A 20881-nucleotide genomic window follows, 5' to 3' on the forward strand; every position below is an offset into this window, starting at 1 on the left:
CTAGGTGCATTTAATACCTATGAAGATTCATATTAAGTGGTATACCCATCATTGTAAAGTTAACTTCCAATGGTAAGTTTGGTAAATTTAACAGGCATTTACACATTTACTGATAAATCGTTAAGTCAGGGCTATAACTCTGGGTACAGCCATATACTCAGACCAGTTGCTCATAACATGTGGCCCCATAATCAGTAAGTTGTGGTTTAGGATCGAAAACTGGTCAAGAAGTTTATAGCAATTACCATCAGTGGTAATATATTCAACAATTTGTCATGTTTGTGCCCATTTGATTTGTTATGTAAAGTTTTGTGGATTTGCTAAGTCTTCTGTTTAACTATGCTGCACGTCACCAGTGTCAGTGTTGTGTAGTCTTCGTAAAAAAAAAAAAAAATGTAGATACAATTGCTTTAATTACGTGACATCTTTACTATGTTTGCTAATGTTTTCTTTTCTGTCAGTCTTTTGCTACTACCATAACGTTTTTCCAAGCAGACTTTTATATACCAGTCATCAAAATGTGGATATAGCTCAGGAGTTGTAATCTGATCATAGACTGAAGCCTGATGTGAGCTTCTATTTATCTGGAAGCCTTCCTGGGTGATATGAGGTCCTATTAATACTCTATGCAGCGGTTGCTGCCTTCCAGCCTGCTTATATGTGTACACACACATGTACACACAACGCAGTCCCAAAACCAGAAAATCATGCACACAAAGACCAGAGACTTGAGACGTCTCAAACACTAAAGGCTGCACTCCACTTCAGGCCTTCATGATGTCATTGGGAAACCAAATCATTAGTGACATCAGTGCAAACAGGAAATGAATTCAAGTGTAAACAAAACAATTTGTTGGTGTTTATTGTGATCCCTGTTTTTTTAATTGTTTTCCGGCTTCTGTGTTCATGTTTAATATTCATTGTTTTCAGTTTGGTTTCCCTATTTTTCTTGTGTTTGTTGGGTTGAGTTCCTGATTCTTGTTGGATTTCTTTATTATTCCAGTTAGTTCCAGTTAGTTTGTAACACTGAGTCTGTGGTTCCTGTTTCTACTCTATGGCTACTCTAGTGATGAGTTTCAGCTTTGTAATCCTGTTTTGGCTCATGTCTTGATTTTTATTATTTACAGTTGTTTTAGTTCCCTCAGTGTTCCCTCATTTCTGCTTTCATGGTTAGTGTGATTCGTCATTTGGGGTATCTCAATTACTTTGAAGATTAGTTTTCTTTCATGCCCTCTGTTAGTTCTACTTCACGTCTCTTTCCTGGTTCCCTGATTGATCTCACCTGCGTAAACCTCTGCACTCTATTTTTGACGATTGTCTTTTTTTTCTGTTGTTTTGTTTGTTTCCTTTCTGCCACCTTCTTCACAGTAATATAGATAGAGAAATATTTTTAGGAACATCATTCAATTCTCAGTGGTCAACTTCTGCATCTTTAGTTACTTCTTCCTCTCAGCCTTTTGTTTCAAGTTGTTGAGTCTGTCCACTGGTGTCTCTCTGTTCTTTGTAAGCCTTCTGTATTTACTGTTAATCCTTTCTATGCTTCTCCCAGCCAGAAGTCCCACTGAGATCCTGTAGATTTAGACAGAGGTTGATCTCATGATTAGTATTCAGCTGTCAGAGTACGTCAGTCAACTTTTGGAGGCCCCTCTCAATCCTCACCCTCCCACTATCATTCCCCCATTAAAATCTTAATGTATACCTCTGCGTTGTAGCATATGCCCATGTGCATGTGCACCACCTAAGGATGTATAGTTTGTTGCCACACGATTCTGAAGAGAGAGCCTGTATGCATTAATGTAGATACATATTCAACATTCTCCTGATTTCCCAGGAAGTTGCCCTCCATCATCTTAAATGACATGAAAAGAGCCGGAGACAGATATATGCATGAATTAATTGGCTTGAATAGAAGTATTTAGAAGCCTAATCCATGGGGATTAACGCAAGGCGCCCTCTTCGGATTTAAGCTTCTGTGCATTTTCAGCAGAGGATTGTTTTATTTCACTCTATCCTCCTCACATGCCACCACCTTTAGATCTTAGTCAGTGAGCCTTTAAAAAGCTGTCAAGTGTAGGATTAACAATGTAGAAAACCACTAGACAGCTAATTGCTCTAAAAACCTTTAAAAGTATATAATGATGATTTTTATTGTAGTTTGTTTGAACTCCTGGGTTGCTATTGATTGTCTTTATGTTGTATGCGAGCAAAAATATTACTTTTTATTTCAGGATTAGTGCACATATTTTAACAATTTCATGTGCTATAGTTCAATCCAGAATTAAAAGCACTATATTAAAAGTTTTTTTGTTGTTTTTTTAAATCGGGCTATATACAACTGTAAAGAATAAAGTTTGGCACTAGTTAACCGAAATTCATTTGTAAAAGTATTGCTATGTGGTTTGTATTCACAGTCCAGGCTTCATCAGTACAGTGTTTCAGAAAACAGTGATATTGTTTTTTGGCAAACACTGGAAAACAACTGAAGTATAATACACTCACTGGAAAGAAAAAAGAAAATATAATATTAATATTAATATAATATTACAGCTATACTGAGTCACTCTTTGTTTTTATTTCCCATTTTTCTTTTGCACTCTATCTTTTTGCCTTTACTTTCCTCATCTCACTTCAGTCATTACCCTCCCCTTTTCTCTGCACCTGTCTCTCTCCCATCACCCATTTCTCATTTTCTTTCCTCTTCCACGCTTTTTCTTCTACCCTTTTTCTTGTCTCTTGCCTTCTCCCTCTTCCCTCCTTCATTTATAGGCTTTGCACTGTGAGTCTATGAGATACTGAGCAGATCAATGCCTATAGATTGGCTCATTGGAAGCCATTAGTTATGGGTTTTTATAAAGCTAGTCATTATTGTGCTTAATCTTGCAGAAAATTAAATTTAGAGTTGTGTACAGTGTTTTGGTTAAAAGTTGTTGATTTTTTTTCTGCTTTCACTCACTTACCAGCTGCTATTTTCTCGCCTTTTTTGCATTTATTAGTGTGTGTGTGTGTGTGTGTGTGTGTGTGTGTGTGTGTGTGTGTGTGTGTGTGTGTGTGTGGGTGCGTGGGTGTGGGTGGGTGCGTGGGTGGGCACGCGCTTAAAGCACACTAGTGTCACTGTTAATAAGCCATCATGCATCCCGGTCATGCCAAAAAGCCCTTCAAGAAAACTGCCCATACAACAACATAGCTTGGCCACAGTACTGCACGCGTACTGCATTTTTTTTCTTCTGGGTTGGCAAATTTCTCTATTCTTAGAGCCTCTATATTCAATATATTCAATGGCTTTAATAACTTTAAAAGTGATGGTGGTGTCATTTTTTTTTCACCCAGCCACTTTGCTTTTGTCTTTTAAAAAGCATTGTGGCACCGTCCAGGTCCAGCTTTAATTTTCAGAATTAGTCATGAACTCTTGGACAACACTCTCCCTATTCTCTTATATGTGTTCCTTGCCTCTGTCTTGCCAGACAAAGCCCACCCTATTACTTTCTCCTCTTTACACTTAATTTATCAAACCCTTCAGTATTCCACTCTTCAAGCTCCCTATATGTCATTCTTTTTCATCCCTAATCCCAATCTTTTTCACCCACTCTTTCATGTCTTTCATCAATGTGTCCTTCTGTTTCATTCCCTGTCTTTCCCAGTTCTCCCATCCCTATTTCTTTCTTCTGCACTCCCTGCTTGCTTCCCTGTCCCCCATCCTTTACTTTAACCCTTTTGCTTTTCCACTGCCCTGAACACCTTCCTCCTCCCCCTTTCTTCACTCTTTTCTCATCCTCAGTTCCCTCATCTTTCCATCCTAGTCCCTCTTTGCTCCCCCCCACACACACACACACACACACACATACACACAACCACATCCTCTCTAACTAAACAATAGATGCCTTGAGCTCTGAAAGATCACTTCCCACCCCAGCCCAACACCGTCAACATTGCCCACCCTCCTCCTCTCCCACCCCATGATGATATGCAGAATAGAGCAGCAGCCTTCTTTTGTTTAGCTTAGCGCAAATGAAAATTGCTAATCAATTTTTACCCCCTCTTATTTCATGGCATGTAGTTCCTGCCCCTCCCCTGCCAGCTGTCATTGTGTGGTTGTGGCGCAGGGCTGAAAGCTTCATTAGCAGGAGGACAGCATGTTTTGCCCCTCAGCGCTGTATTCATGGAATTACCAAAGATAGGACATTGCCTGGTGTTACTCGGAGAATTAGTGCAAATAGACATTACCTTGTGTCTTATGCCTTTTTGTCAGAAGCTTGGTATATATTTTTGAGTATTTTATTATGATACCAATGCTTTCTGAGGCATTGGTTTAATTGCTAAACCTATTTACAGCTCTTTAGCCGCTGTTGAGTAACATCATCAGAGCAAACATAACTGAGCTGACTAAGCAAAACATGAAGTTAAAAATAATTCAGGGATATAATATAGTCTGCATAGTATTTCTGATCAGTCTTTTGTAAAGACATCCAGAGCACAAATCCTCCACTCTTCTTTCCATACTGGATTAATTTCAGCATTGCAAAGTGCTAAATCAAGCAAATCATGAGCAGCAAAATATCCCTTAAATTTTAGCTCACTTCTCCTTTTTCTCCTGCGCTGACATTCCCTATCTCTCTTTCTCATTCTCCTTTTTGCTCACTCTCTTTTTGTTTCACTCGGCCTTTGTGCTGCCTACTGAATACTTTTATTCTCGAGAGCTGGACTATGCAGCATAAAAATGTAAAAATATCCAGCAAATGAAAGCCTTTATGCTCTGAAAGAACAGCCATGCCTTGCCCAGTAGAAATTGCTAGGGTGTGTATCCCATAGACTAACTATGCAGCCATCCAGGGAACATGACCAGCCATGTAATGGGCATCTGCTGAAGTTTTGTTGTTGTTTGCTTTTCTTTTGTTTTAGTTTTTGCTTGAATTAGACAAGGGAGATCTAATTTCTTACAGTAATCTATAAAGGTAAGGAGACCCTGCATGAGTCTTGTCAGTATTATGTGACAAACTAAGACAATTAACAACAAAAACATGTTATTTAATAGCTTAGTTTTGAGGCACAATAAGGTGCATTCATGCATTAATGTTAAGCAGATGATATTCCTTAATATCCAACCCCTGATTAGATAGTATGAAACACCGAGGGTTTCAATATTTACTCAGAACTGTTTTGAATGTAAATCCAGCCAGTATTAGCATGTAATTATTTCAAGGTAGCCATTACAAAGTTGCTTTTTCACTGGTTATGACTGAGCACAAGATGCAGCTAATGCAGGTAAAAAGCGCACAGGTCAAAGGTCATAGATGGCCAATGGTAATCTGATGGGAAAAGTGTGAGAAAGGGATGGGACTCTTAATTCTTAAGTTCGGTAGTGGTCCTTTCCTTCTTCTTTTTCTCCATACTCATCTGGTCACCTGCTGTTTAATTCAAACAGCAAAGCATTCAGCCCTTCATGTTCAGGTGTGTGTGTGTGCGCGTGTCTGTCTGTGTATTTTTCTATATCTGTATGTGAAGCCTGCCCTAGTTTAAGCTGTCGGTTTGAAAGTGATAAGGGTCGCACATGATCTTATGTCTACTGGGAAAAACAGTTGCAGCCCCTTGTGAGAGAATATTTTCCATAACCACCTATAGCCAAGCTCAGATCCACTTACAGTAAACCTATGCTTAATTTCACATACAGCACAACCTCACATCAAGCATCTTGAGCCTTAGCATCACGACAAATTTTGTCATCTATTACTTTAGCTTTTTACCTAATATCAATGTAAAGAGATTTTCAAAGAAAGATCTGACACGAAGAAGTTTTGACAAAGGTGCTCTGTTTCCAGTCTGCCCATACCACACATCTGGATTAGAGACAAAACAGGTGGACAGGAAAACAACAACCCTGAGACCAAGATGATTTTTAATTTGCGATCAATAACTTGTCATAACCTGTCATTTTTCATCCTTTTTGTGTAATTATTGCGATTTCTTTTTCTCAATGAACTTCAGTCAAAATAATAAGGATTCAAATGGCACACTTTTCCCACCTTGTTCTTGAGGCGTCAGTATGTGTGTCAGACTTATCTTCTCTCTCTTACTAAGTCTGCTGGTTGACTATAGTTTTTCCATCCTCTTTTATTAATAGCTCAAGGGTCTGTTTGTCAACCCATGCGTCGGTGTCTGGTTGCCTCTTGGGTACTATTAATAACTCCAGCAAAGACAAATGTACTGATATATTCAGTCTGTGGATAATAAGATCTTACTGTCTTAATTCAATCAGAATCCCTTCGTCACAGAGACCAAAGTAGCTGTCAGGTGTGTGAAAGTCTTGGTGTGTAAGTATAGTAGCATGTAATCCAAGGCATTGGTAGCCACTTGTTAATTTCCTCCTGGACCCAGGATCATTTACCAGCCTTAGTATTTTCATTGAAACCAGACCCCACCAATCAGATCATCCTATGAGCATGTACAACAGAAAATATCAGCAGAATAGAATTTACGGTGTCCTGATAATATATACTTTTCTTTAACGTAATCATAGATATATTTGCCATTTTAGCTGCACTAAATGATATTTCACGATCAAGGTTCTTTTCTATTTAATCTACACAATGTGTGGTTTAATATTTAATGCAAACAAGAACCAGGCCTATTTCCATAAACCTTTACACAATGCACACAGCTGTTTTAGTAAATAGAGCTGTTGCAGAGTCTGTGTGTAGATAAATTTCACTCCTTAGAAGCTTTGGGTGCTGATATGGAGAAGCATGGATATCGGTTTTCAACCACAAGGACTAGTTAAATTTTCCGACTGTTATATCGTAAAACACGAAAGCAAAGAGTCAAAATCAATCTGATGACACACTCACAGATTTCTGCTATAATCTGCATAATCAAAGCCATTACATCTGTTTTCAGTGTGTTGTAAGCCTTAACTACCCAATAATATGTAGAAAGTTCCTGATGTTGCTCTCTTTGAAGTAAAATGAATAATTCTGACCTTCCTATGTTCCCCAAGACTATCTGTTCTCCCCTGTCCAGCCAAACTGAAGCCAAATGATACACCAGATCACAACCACTGATAATCAAGACCATCTTAGAACAGAGGCAGCCATTGCAATTCTCTCCCCAAGGACCACCTGTTATTACAGAGCTGAAGTTTCATATTCATACATTACTTGCTATGGCTGTTATGGTCATGGAGGACAGTTGAACCATCTACACACAGACACACAAACACACATACAGAGGGTATGTGTGTAAATCTAAATATGTGAAAAGAAAAACAAGTAAGAAAAAACAGATATACTAACTCACTATCATTTTTAGTATGCTCAGAACAGGCCAGTGGCAGCTGCATCTCAACATTCTCACACTCAGCATCACCTCTCTTTCAGTGTGTATGTATGCGCAGGTTGTAGTGAGTTCTAGCAAGTGCGAATGTGTGTGTGTGTGTGTGTGTGTGTGTGTGTGTGTGTGTGTGTGTGTGTGTGTGTAAAAGTGAGAGAAAGAGAGAGTGAGAGAGTGCAAGAGCTTGCTGCAGTGTGTTTTGAGCCCAGTGGAAAAGCAGGAAGAGCTGCTAATCCGTGTGGCTGGCCGAGCAGAAAGGCCATTCATATTTATAGCTGACTGAATCACATTCTGTCATACAGATGTCCAATACTAAGACCAAGAACAAGAATAACTTCAGAACAAAATAGAAATATGGGTCTGAAGGAAATTCAGACCAGAGCTGTATTTATAGCCTGCTGAGTCACTCTGTGATACAGATGACACTTTCAGAAGAAGGAAAACTCCGCAATCAAGCCAAAATGCAGTATGGCATGTCAGATGTTTAAAACCTGCATGATAATCTGCTGAATCACTGGGTCATACACTGTAGTATAATATGAAGTCACTATCAGTGATTTGTGAAAGCAGCACATATGTTTGAAGAGCGAAAGTTTTAAAACTGAAAAAAAAAGTAGAAGAAAAAAGGAACGTTGTCACTAAGACCCTGTTTAGGAAGTAATAGTTCAAGAATTTTTAATTGTAGTTCAGAAACAGCCACTAAAACGTACGAGAATAATTCAAATCAAGTGTTGAGCGTGTTACAATAAAAGCAAGCATAAAGTCAGAAATGGCTGTTAGAGGAACATCTTGAAGTAATTTAAAACTGGTTTAATCCCTTAGCCAAAATGGTTACTATTTTGTGCAAATGTGAAGTTTTGGTGGGCACAGACCACGTGCAGTCCTGTTTTTCCAAATGCAAGACATGGGTGAATTCAAGGACATAGGCCAATAGTCGGTAGCCAGTCTTTGAGAGGTAAAGGGATATTTTTAACCTGCTGTATCACACTCATACAGAGGTAACAGGGGCAGAGATAAAACTGGACAGCAATACAGAGTCTAAAAGTATACTGAGACTGTGTGTAGTTATTTTTTAGCGTTAAGGATCACACCCTGCCACTATAGTTAATGCCAAAAAGTAAAAAATCATAGGGCAAAATTAATGTGTGTGCAGAGTAAATTATGTCTTATAGCATTTTCAGAGGCAAATCTGCTGCTAGATTTATAATACCTATATCTGCATGTAGGACCCTTGACTTTATTAAAAATAAAACTGATATTTAGTTGGTTGGTTAATATTGATTTAGTATGATGTCATGCATTCAGTGTGAATGAAATCTGAATTAAATCTGAAAAGTGTTTCAGTGAAATTTCACTGAGTGCTTTTTTCATTTTACATATGAACAACAATAGCTAAAGCTATCAAAGTTATTTTAGTTTCAATGCTAGTATAAAGACAACATGTTGGAATTTTGAAGTTATAATTTACCACTTAAATTAAATTAAACTAAATTAATACATCCTTGTGTTTATATGTGCAATTCATCTAGCTGAAATAGACAATAGTTGTCAACAGATGTTTGTCATTCTCAGACAAGCCATCTGTATGTAAGTAGTTATATACTTTGGCATGCGTTTTAGTAGCTCCTTGAAGATATATCTATTGTCTGTTCAGCGTGGTAGTGTGATATATTTTGTTGCTCTTAATTCTTTATGAATCTTCTTTATGTAAATTTACAGAAATACAAAATGTTCAGCTTTGGAGCTGCCATTTTTGAAAAGTGCATCGACCACAAAGTAATCTGTTTATATCATTTACAGGATACATTTTTCTTTTGATTGATTGGTTTATGAAGTGGACTAAATGACTCCTCAATAGAAATTCACATTTATTTTGATTAAAGTATTTATGTGAAGCCTTTTTAATCTAAATGGGCTTTAAAATTGATTATGATCACAATCTAATCACAATATCAGAATCCATGTCTCCATCATGATTTCATACCACTCTAAAGAGTCTGTAAAGTTTTAACTCTCAAACAATATTATATGTCTGCTAATGTGATACTTATGGTTCTTTAAAACATGATCTTTTGAGAAGTCATTCATTCAAGTCATTTTAAGTCCAGTGACTTCAAGTTAGGACACCTTGCTAAGTAAAATTTCAAGCTGCATTATCCTGAAATATTTATATTTTTCTTAATGGGACACTATCACCTGCATCCTTTTAATCTCTGTATGATGTTTTACAGTTATAGGCACTCCCTAATGTACAATACAAAAACTGCAATGTCAATTTGCTTGATACTTTTTCCAGGTTTTTTTTAAAGCCAGGTCTTTTGTTTGTGTGTGTGCTTAGCTTACATGCAATACTTCTATGTGTGTCAGTGGGAGATCTTCTCGGATACAAATGTTCCCCTCAAGAACTGAAACCAAAGAAAAGTGTCTGCCTCTAGATGCGCTCTATTTGTAAAAAATTATTTTGCGTTCACCCACATGCCTCTGCAGTGTCTCCACTTCTGTGCATGTGTGTGTATGCATGTGCACGTGTGTGCGTGTTTCTGTGTGTGAGCTAGATTTATGGTGGTGAGTCCTAGTTTCAAAGCTGCCATTAATTAGCTGGAAGACACTATTGTCAGCATTAAACACAGATTGAACAAGGCGATCCAATCAAACAAGAGCACAAACACACGTCCGCACACACACATTCAGTTCATATATTATTTAACTGATGCTCATATTATTGTTAGAAAGTGCCAAGTCGAGTGGAGCAATAAAAGTAAATGCACTAACAATACCCTTGAGGAACAACACGGAGAGTGATTCAATAACTGTTTTATCTTAATATGTTTGTCAAAGTTAATCCATATGATTGTTGGTAATGCAGCTACATGTTGGAATAAATAGGACTAGACTAGAAAATTCATTGCATGGTATTTGACACATGTGATTTATATCAATAAAAGGCAGTAAGTGAAGCGGTTCAAGAGGATAACTGTTAACAACACTCTAGAGAAAGACTCATACATTCACTCTGTTTGTATTTATCTGTCAGCTGTGTCGGTGGGTCCTTGGGAGAGAAGGAGAGACGCATTCAGATATAAATAGTACCACTATTTATATCTGTACAGGAGAATATACAATACTAATATATGTATTCAATATGTAATATTGTATTGTAATATATGTATTCAATTTTCAATACCTCACACTACACCAAAACACAATTTTGTGGTTATACTCGCAATCTACAATATTTAATGTCTGCAGTTGAAGTGTTTTTTTTGTGTGTGTGTGTGTGTCCCTCCTCGCTCCCTTGAGTATTCTCACCTCCTCAACCTCTCTCAACCTTTCCACCTTTGCACATTCCCCTCCTGACTGAAACTAGGCCTCCTTCTTTTTTTCCTTATTTCCTCTCTTTCTCCCATTACTCTGACTCTTGCTTGTGTTCACTCCACTTTTTTCTTGTATAGATATTCCCTCTCTCTTCTTCTGTATTGAGATATCCCCTCACAGCACCCCCAGTGACCCTTTCCATGACCACTGACCTCAGGGGTAAATGCAAGGTCCCATCTCACCATGAAATAAAGACATTAGCTTCCTCCCACTGTCTGACCCCGCTCACCTGCCTCATCTTCCCTCACCCCTTTGTCTGTATCCCTCTCCCTAAATCCCCTCTGTACCACCTCCTGTTCTGTTTTCCTTTGCTTCTTTTCAGCCACTATCATCGTTTCCTCATTGTTCCTCCTGTTGTCTGCCTGTTTAAAAAGTTGCTGCTAAAATGTAACTTTGGTATTTTCAAATTGAAATTGTCAAGTTTTTTTTACGCTGTCACACTGTCTATAGCTACACGATGATGTGTTGATATGTATTTCTCTGGACATTGCACTCTAAAACTAAGATGCTTTGCTCCCTATCGCTCCTTGTTTTTATTCAGAAGTCTGAATCCATATACTTCTGCACTTACTTTTTTACTGATGGGCTAAAAGGTTTTTGTTTTTTTATGCCATCATCTTGATTTTCAGCAGATGCATTGCTTAATGAATGGTTTTGTATAACTCTTCTTATTGTGGTAAATGGTCAAAAAGATGAATTGAATGAACACTTTATCATTTTAAAAAGTCATTTTTCTGACTTAGTGCTTTAAAAATATATTTGTCCCAAAATCTAGGTTGTGTTGTTAATTATAAGGATAACAATATTATATTCTTATACGCTATATTTTGCAGCAAGCTAACAACAAACTCTAAATGACTTGGAAAGATTGTAAAATATGCTAAAAATTTCCCTGAATTATACTTTGAAAAGAAAAAAACAGTTTTCATCATTTTTGAGGTTGATTGTGAATTGTATTCATGTGTAGTTGGGGGTATATATTTGCTCCTTGAGGATGAGCTACAGTAGCTTTGTAAGTTTGTGTGGCTCCATCATTAGTGTGTTAGTTTTTTATCCACAGGGTAAAAAAAAGTGTTCCCATGAGAGTACTGTTCTTCTCTCCCTCATTCCCTTGTTCCTGAGAAAAGGAGCGATGGAGAAAACATTAGTCTAGAGCAGTTGTTCACAGCAGCAACCCAAGTCAAGCATGTCACCTGCGTGTACTCCTTTGCTTTATGCATATTCATAACTTTTTCCCATCTCAGTATATAGAACACAAAAACAGAAAACAGCGTACATACCTCCCTCTTTTCTCACATCTCCTCTCTACTCTAAATCCCTTTTACTTCATACTAAAATGCTTCTTTGAACTTTACAGAAAGCAGAAGAAATTTACTTTTGCCACTGCAGAAAAAAAGTAAATGCGTTAAAAGTGCAAAAATGTAGCAACACAAGAAAACAGCTTTGTGTCCAGAATCCTTCCAGTTTATTCTTTATGTAGTGACCCAAACTGGCGTAATTTAGCAAGCAGCAAAGCAGCAAAGCATATGTAACACTTCTGGAGTCGTTACAGTATACTAGGACCAGTTAGGTTCGACTACTAGAGCAGTAATGAGCGTAGCATGTAATAAAGACCACAGACCAGTAAATACGTTTAAATTGCCGGCTTATTATTTTGTGAAGACAGAGAATAGACAGTTATAGACACATTACATAAAACATTCAACATCACACATTTAAGGAAAACAAGATGTTTTCTTTCCCCTTCTTAGTTCAGTATGTTCTGTTAGTTCATCCTATTTATCTCAAAACCTTTTATTTGGCTTTAGAAGGATGTTATTCTCAACCTAGGTTATTGTTTTATTTATTTCAAGTTCTAAGTTCAAGTTTATCCTTTGATCTATTTGCATTAACACTGTGTTATTTTAAATCAAGTTCAGTTCTTTAGGCCCAAGATTTAATTTAATCTTGGTCTAGGTTCACCTTTAAATTCTCAACCAGTTCTTATTTTGTTTTAACCCAACAAAATTATTTACACTTCCATTAACACCATTACAGCATTAAAATGTAAGGTTGACCAAAATAAATTACAAAAATAAATAAATAAATGTAAAACTGAAAACAATTCAGCAAAAGGCTGAATAAATCCCTTAAACAAACAAATAAACATAAGAAAGTTGTCTTTGTGTCCTTTAACTATTAGTCCTGGAATTACTCCGAATGATTATCCAGTGCTTTGAAAAGTCCGCTGTTCTTTTGCAGAGGTGTATGGATTAATCCTACCAGTTTTATCAGCGAAAGAGCTCAACGTCCAGCAGGGGGCGTTTTCCTTTTTCCTGCTCGGTACAGTTCAATGGGTCCGTGGGTGGCTCGCCATCTTGTTTCTCGCTCAGCGGATCAAACTCCGATTCTAGCTCAGCATTTCCCGATCCAAACCTTAATGGCCTACCATAACAACAAAATAAAGTGCATAAACATTCGAAAATAACACACGGGTAGCCCTTAAATAACAGTAAAAGTCCGTTTTTTCCAGCTTATTTAGCCGTAAATGAGGTGATGCCAATATGGCGCGCTGAAACACCGTCAAAGGCCTTTGAACTGCAGCCTGTGTGTCGTTTAAGCACGAATCCACCGTTTTTAACATAAAACAACATAAATCTGCTACCTTGGCTCTCCATTTGCATGAAATGAGCAATATAATACAACAAAAATTTCTTGCATGAAATAAAAGACAATTTCTGAACTCACCAAGTCCCGTTCGGTTATGTTCACAACGTCACCAAGGCAAGGACAGGTCGGAAAAACAAAAATACATTCTCCAGAGTACAAAAATGGCTTTAAGTAGATTTTTGGCTTATTTTTACTATTTTTTCACTCATTTAAGCAGCAGCTCTGCAAGGACTGTCTGCATTTCTCCCTCTCGAGCATCAAAAAGAAGGAACAACCCGATTGGGTGTGGCTAATCACAGGAGTCACGCTGCAGCGTGCCCTTTCACAATAAGAGTCTCAACACATATTTTAGCCATTTTACCTGAATTAACATAAAACACCATGAATTAGCAAGTTCTGTACCCTTTTAACATGTTTTTAAACACAAATGAAATCCTATACCATGAATTATATCATTGCTGATGTTTTTAATGAATTTTCTAACCATTATGATCTATTTATTGACTATTTATCACCTGTAATATATTTCTTATGACTGTTTTTACTAACAGGCTTTTATTTGTTGTTAGCTATGTTAACCAGGGTTACACCCTCCCCTCTTAAATGTATGCTAGCCCCTTTGCATAATGCATACTCAGACTACCTGGATATCATGGATTTCAATAGAGCCTGTGACAGCTTCACTTAAGCTTTGGAACAAAGACTGAACTATGCCAACAAGAGGGTTGCCTAATTGAGGGTATGTTAAGTGCTTGGGCTTTGTTCTCTCTCGGGATGATCTTCTGACTGATTGCTCTGCTTCGGGGTCATTTCTTTCAGTTTCATTGTTTACAGGTTCAGTTTCATTCACGTGAGTTTGAGTTGCTTCCTCATCATTAGTTTTCGTTGAATCCGATGCATTGTCCATTTCATTTGGTGGAGTTATTTGAGCTCCTTCCTTTGCAGGTTCAGGCAAGTTTTCCATTTCAGGTGGTTTCTCCATTTCAGGTATTTTGTCATTTTCAGGTAAGTTTTCCATATCCGGTAGGTTTCCACAATCAGGTAAATTTACAGTTTCCGTCATGTCCATGTGCTCTTGAGCAATATCAGGCACTGTCACATCTTCTGAGACTTGAGAATTGTCTGATTTGGGTTGCTCATTAGCATGGTTTGACTTAGCCTTGGGAGGAAAAACTACCTCGTATTCCTCAATCGACCTTGAGATCTCCTTGGGAGGAAGTGGAGGGTAATACAGAGGGTAGTTATCCTCCTCAGAGTGGTATTCAAGTTCAGGTTCATCAGGATCAGTTGTTGGGTGTTGACGTGTTCTTGGCCGATGAGGCTTTACTTGGACTGCTGGAGGATTTTCAGGGGCAGTTGGCAAAAACCCACAAGGTAACAAAAGGTCTCTGTGGAGAGTTCTAGTGGAACCTTGGTGATGCTCGGGTTTGACTGTGTATACTGGGAGGTTGTCTTTTTGGCTTACAACCACGTGGACGACAGACTCCCACTTATCAGCCAATTTGTTTTTTCCCCTAATCCGAACATTCCTTACAAGCACGCGATCTCCGACACCTAAGACAGATTCGGTTACATGTTTGTCATATCTAGTTTTGTTACGTTCAGCAACTTTGCTTACATTTTTGGTAGCCAGTTGGTAGCTCTCCTGAAGGTGAGATTTGAGGGCTTTAACATACTGTGAGTGAGATTGCTGCTGGCGATGGTTCAGGGGGACATTGAAGGCAAGATCAATGGGTAACCTAGGCTGTCTGCCAAACATTAACTCGTACGGCGTAAACCCTGTACTTTCATGTTTGGTGCAGTTATACGCGTGAACGAGTGGCTTAACAAAGTCACGCCAATGTTTCTTGTCTTCGTCTTTGAGTGTACCCAACATGTTTAGCAGGGTTCTATTAAACCTCTCCACAGGGTTTCCCCTGGGATGGTAGGGTGAAGTTCTGACCTTCTGAATCCCAGCTAGGTCGCATAACTCTTTGATAGTTTTTGACTCAAAGTCTGCTCCCTGATCGCTATGCAACTTCTCGGGAAAACCGTAGTGGATTATAAAGTTTTCCCACAGGGCCTTGGCTACAGTTTTAGCCTTTTGGTTGGGAGTTGTCATTGCTACAGCATACTTCGTAAAGAAATCTGTAATAACTAAGACATCTTTAGTGTTGCTGCGATCTGGTTCAATTGTCAAGAAATCAATACACACCAACTCTAGAGGTCTGGTGACTTGAATGTTTACTAGGGGCGCCGCCCTCTCTGGCAGAGTCTTTCTGCAAACACACCTGCTACAGCTTTTGATCTTTTGCTCTATGTCTGAGGCCATTTTTGGCCAGAAAAATCTGGTTCTGGTTAAATCAAGGGTCCGGTCAAGACCAAAATGACCCATGTCATCGTGAAGGCTTTTGAAAACCATAGATCTTAGACTTTCAGGAAGAACCAGCTGGTACTGTGTCTCTTCACCTACTTGTCTTTTTCTGTACAAAATCCCGTTCTGCAACTCAAGTTTGTTTAACTCACGCAGAAGGATGCTAAGTTGTGGGATCTCGTTGCGTACAGTAGGAGGAGATGTTTCACCTGTTTCAAGCTGGTGTATGATTTCACTGATAGCAGGATCGTTTGTTTGACTTTGTCTTATCTCTTCTTCTGACAAGCTTGGAATGACAGGAAAAGCATCACACTGGTCGAAACTGTCGGGAACAGCATCAACGGACGTAGACAGTGAAGTTACGAGTGGGCAGGCGAGAGAATGGTCTGTGTCAACAGACTGGACTAGATGTTTCTCACATATTGCACTGACAGCTTGAGTGGGAACGTGAGTGAAAGGATCGGTGCCAGGCAAGTGGTGTTGCACAAACTGACGGATCCGCTCCTGTTCCTTCAGGGAGACAAGGTCATTTAATGGCTCGAGATGCGGACGACGAGATAGGCCATCTGCGTCCATGTTTTGTTTGCCTGCTCTGTACCTAAGCTGGAACTCGAAAGAGGACAGGGCGGACAACCAGCGATAGCTCGTCGCGTCTAACTTAGCGGTGGTCAAAATGTAAGTTAGGGGGTTGCTGTCAGTTATTACTGTGAAAGGACTGCCATACAAGTAATCACAAAACTTTTCCGTTACAGCCCATTTGAGGGCAAGAAACTCAAGCTTATGATCAGGATAACGGCTTTCGCTTTTGGATAGTCCTCTACTTGCGTATGCAATTACTCGCAACTCTCCCTCCTGCTCTTGATAAAGAGCTGCCCCTAACCCGATTGTGCTTGCATCTGTATGTAATACATAAGGCAACTTGGGATCGGCAAAGCCTAGAATTGGGGCAGAAGTCAGTTTGTCTATAATAGTCTCAAACGCTTTCTGACAACTCTCTGTCCATCTCTCCCCGAAAGGAGCTTTTGGCTGAAAGTATTGGACGTAGTTGGACTTAGAGCTATTGTTTTTTCGCAGTGGGGGGTATCCAGCAGTTAGGTTGGTAAGGGGTTTTACGATCTTAGAAAAGTCCTTAATAAACCGCCTATAATACCCTGCAAACCCTAAGAAGGAGCGGAGTTCTTTCAAGTTCTTGGGACTTGGCCATGTTTTTAACGCTGCTACTTTCTCGGGGTCTGTTTCTACACCGTTTTGGGAGACAATGTGCCCCAAGTACCGAACTGACGTCTGAAAAAACATACATTTTTCAGGCGATAGCTTCAGACCGTATTCTTTGAGACGATTAAGCACATGGAGAAGGCGGGTCTCGTGTTGTTCGAGGGTTTCGGAGTAAACTATAAGGTCGTCTAGATAGACCAGGACTTCCTTAAGGTGGATGTCGCCCATACATTTCTCCATCAGCCTTTGAAATGTGCTGGGAGCGTTTGTTATGCCTTGAGGCATCCGGTTGAACTCAAAGAACCCCATCGGACATACGAAGGCTGTTTTGTGCTTATCTGCCTCATCGACCTCAATCTGGTAGTACCCACTTTTGAGGTCAAGGACCGAGAACCACTTCGATCCTGTCAAGGCGGAGAACGCTTCTTCCAAGTTAGAAAGCGCGTAGGCGTCTTTGATGGTGTTCAGATTCAACTTACGGTAATCTACACAGAGTCTTACGTCTCCATTCTTCTTCCTTACCACCACTATCGGTGAGGAAAATGGCGACTCGGATTCGCGAATGACACCTGCATCGCTTAGCTCCTGCAAATGCCTCCGTACGGCGTCAAGATCTTGTGGTCGTACAGGACGGGGTCTGTGCTTAAAGGGGGTTTCATCGCTCAGTTTGATTTGGTGTTTTACTTTGTTAGTGCAACCAAAGTCTGTATCGTGTAGTGCAAAAACCTCCGACATAGCACTTAACTTTTGTGTGATTCGTTCTTTCCATTCAGCAGGGACTGGAGAATCAGCAAAGTTAAGATTAAGCTCAGCAGGGTTTGAGCTGGGAGTCTGTTTGGACTGCTCTGTGATCTGACTGTTTGGTATGATCTCTTGAATAGCATGCATTTCAGCTATGACACTTTTCGCAGGGATAACTATGTCATGCTTACTTTCATTTTGCAGGACCACTGGAAGCTTTTGTGAGGGTTTCTCAGCAAGGGTAAGTAGACAGTTGGTGACCAAGACACCACCTGGCAAGGAGGATGTAGAGGGGGTCTCGACTACTACCCACCCGCCTGAGTGTTCAGTTTTTGCGTGGACTAAACCTTCTAACACTCGAGTTTGGCCTGCAGGAATGACTTCAGGCTCTTTCCCTGACAGAGTGACAAGACCAAGGCTGTCGTCCTCTTTTTGCTTGTGTCTTTGTTGTAACACGCTCAGCACTACTCTATAACCATAAGGCAGGATACTGAGGTCTGTATTAGCCAAGGAGAGGCTTTCAAAGACAAGGTCAAGAGTGTTAGTGCCAATTAAGAGAGAAGACTGAACACTAGAGCGTGTGTCTGGAACAATTAATGCAAGAGAAGACACAGTAAGTTCAGTACCAAAACAGTTCTTTGGAAAGGTAATGTCGACACAAATATAGCCTGAATATGGACCATTCTGACCATTTGCAGCTTCGACTTCTAGCAGGTCCTGTATTGGATGGATTTCAAGGTCTGCAAGATTGTTTTCATAGAACGATCGGGACACTGTGGTCACTTGCGATCCGGTATCAAGAAGGCAGTTGCAAGCTTGATCATTGATTTTCACTTGAGCAGTGTACTTAGCTCCAATTAGACCCTTGGGTAGTTTCACAGTGGCTGATTTATTGTTTGAGAATCGTTTTTTGGGTTTATGTGAAGGTTCGGTGGGACTAGTTTTGTCCGTAGCACCCATTTGTCCCGCAATGAGGGCTCCCTTTAGTTTAAAGGCTGTGTTTGCTTGTTTTGTCTATCCCACAGCAACTGTTTTCCTTTCAACTGTTTCCTTTTGTCAGTGACTAAAGACGGGTTTGGGTCATTTGGGCACACAGAGGCAATATGGCCGTCTTCGCCGCACTGGTAGCAGTAACCAGGCCTGGGCCTACTCTTCGCAGCTTGGGATGTCAAAAGGGTTCGTTCGGGTACTTGAGAGTTGGTCTTAGCAGTAGCTTTTGGAGGGTTAGACTTTTTCCTAGGAGGGTTCGGGGTTAATGTTGCGAGATGGCTTTGAAGCTGACTGATTTGTGCCTTTAATTCTGTGACCAAATCCTTTTGAGCATCTACTGGTGGGTCTACTTTCTGGGGTTTCAATCTTGTCAGTTCACTCTGCAGCGCAGTTATTTGTGTTCGCATTTCAGTGAGATCGTCTTGCATGGTGAGCGCAGGAAAGTCAGCATTTGCAGCAATAGAGTGAGAGGCTACTTTTGGTCTGGTGGCAGCAAAATGTTTTTTCATTCGGCTTTCTTTTGCAGTATGCTTGTCCTCTTCCACTCTCAACTGTAGCAGCAGCTCGGTGAATGAGGGGGGTTTATCTTTTTTCTTTTCGAGCTGAAGATCTGTTAACAAGGCATTATCCCAACACCCCCGACAGAATTGACGCAGAAGGTGTCGGTCTGCTTCACTAGCTACGACACCGCCTCTTTTCAGAGCTTTTGAGAGAGCTGTTTGCAAGCGATGGAGGTAGTGTGAAGGCTTTTCACCTGCATCTTGTAATGTGTTGAGGAATTTGGCGAAAAGCTCGTCGCCATCCTCCACAGTGCCAAAAGCTGAATGGAGTAGTTCAAGATAAGCTGAGGGCAAGGCTTCAGGGCCCAGAGGTTTCACCACGTTGGCAGCAGGCGGTACAAGACTGTGTACGATTTTCCGTGAGCGTTGCAAGTCAGACAGATTGGGATCTTGAAGTATGAGCTCTACACTGTGGCGCCATGTATCAAAGTCCACCTCATGACTAGGACAGGGCAGTTTGCCTGAAAAATTTCTGAGGCGGAAGGAGGCGCTCACTGGTGAGACAAGAGCTTCACTTCGCACTATGTGCTCTACTACAACCTTTTGCACATCAGGGTGTGTTATAAAGCTCTGTGGAATGGTAGTTTGTAGATCTGGTTGTGTCTGGTTGACTGACTCAGAATCGCTGATGCATATGTTAGCTTTGATCAGTTCTGCAGTTTCACTTTGGATAGGTTGGTCATTTGCTTGTACTTGGGTTGTTAGTTCACTTTGTGCGTCTGGGGTAGGAGCTTCTGTGCTGTGTGTGACTGACTGAGCACATTGGGAAAGGTGTTCATGCAGAACAGCTTCAAAAGATTTGCCACTAAGTCTAGCAATGCTTTGCAGTTCATTGAAAAAACTGTTGGTGGCGACGTTGGTAACAGCTGCGATGTACTCAGGTGACAGGGCTCGTATCTGATAAGTGACTTCATTCGGACATTCAAGTGTGTAGGGTAGTAAGGGTTCAAGTGTCGACAGAGCAGATCCACTCTCATACTCTACAATAGCATTTTTGTGGTAAGAAGACTTAGGGTCATCTATCTTAAGGGTTCTTGCTGTTCGACCATATCTGCTTAAAAAGTCTTTTAAAGCTTCATCAGCGTCTGTGCCTGTAATCCCACTAACAATAACTGAGTTTGGGATTTTAACATTTTCTCTGTCAACTATTTCCATTTTGCCGGACTTGGCCTATTTTTGAGGTCTGGGTCAGGAAAAAAGCTTGAGGGATCAATTACTACTCCTGGCTGGCTCGCCACTTCTGTAACACTTCTGGAGTCGTTACAGTATACTAGGACCAGTTAGGTTCGACTACTAGAGCAGTAATGAGCGTAGCATGTAATAAAGACCACAGACCAGTAAATACGTTTAAATTGCCGGCTTATTATTTTGTGAAGACAGAGAATAGACAGTTATAGACACATTACATAAAACATTCAACATCACACATTTAAGGAAAACAAGATGTTTTCTTTCCCCTTCTTAGTTCAGTATGTTCTGTTAGTTCATCCTATTTATCTCAAAACCTTTTATTTGGCTTTAGAAGGATGTTATTCTCAACCTAGGTTATTGTTTTATTTATTTCAAGTTCTAAGTTCAAGTTTATCCTTTGATCTATTTGCATTAACACTGTGTTATTTTAAATCAAGTTCAGTTCTTTAGGCCCAAGATTTAATTTAATCTTGGTCTAGGTTCACCT

At 39.9% G+C, this 20881-nt stretch overlaps 1 protein-coding gene and 1 long non-coding RNA gene across 3 annotated transcripts in view; one reads left to right on the plus strand and one right to left on the minus strand.

Moving 5' to 3' along the window:
- The window catches only part of esrrga (estrogen-related receptor gamma a), a 180353-nt gene that overhangs the window by 3074 nt on the left and 156398 nt on the right, over nt 1–20881 (plus strand). The window lies entirely within an intron of this gene.
- Nucleotides 12324–14638, minus strand: LOC147338811 (uncharacterized). Its single transcript, XR_015127069.1, has 2 exons — nt 13423–14638; nt 12324–13119 (listed from the first exon to the last, which is right to left on the minus strand). It is a non-coding gene; the product is annotated as an uncharacterized LOC147338811 (long non-coding RNA).

Source organism: Aulonocara sp. 'chitande type north' Nkhata Bay, linkage group LG1 (assembly GCF_057382095.1).
Source record: "Aulonocara sp. 'chitande type north' Nkhata Bay isolate Kocher_YH1m ecotype deep benthic linkage group LG1, A_spYH_male_GT1.1, whole genome shotgun sequence".
Taxonomy (NCBI): domain Eukaryota; kingdom Metazoa; phylum Chordata; class Actinopteri; order Cichliformes; family Cichlidae; genus Aulonocara; species Aulonocara sp. 'chitande type north' Nkhata Bay.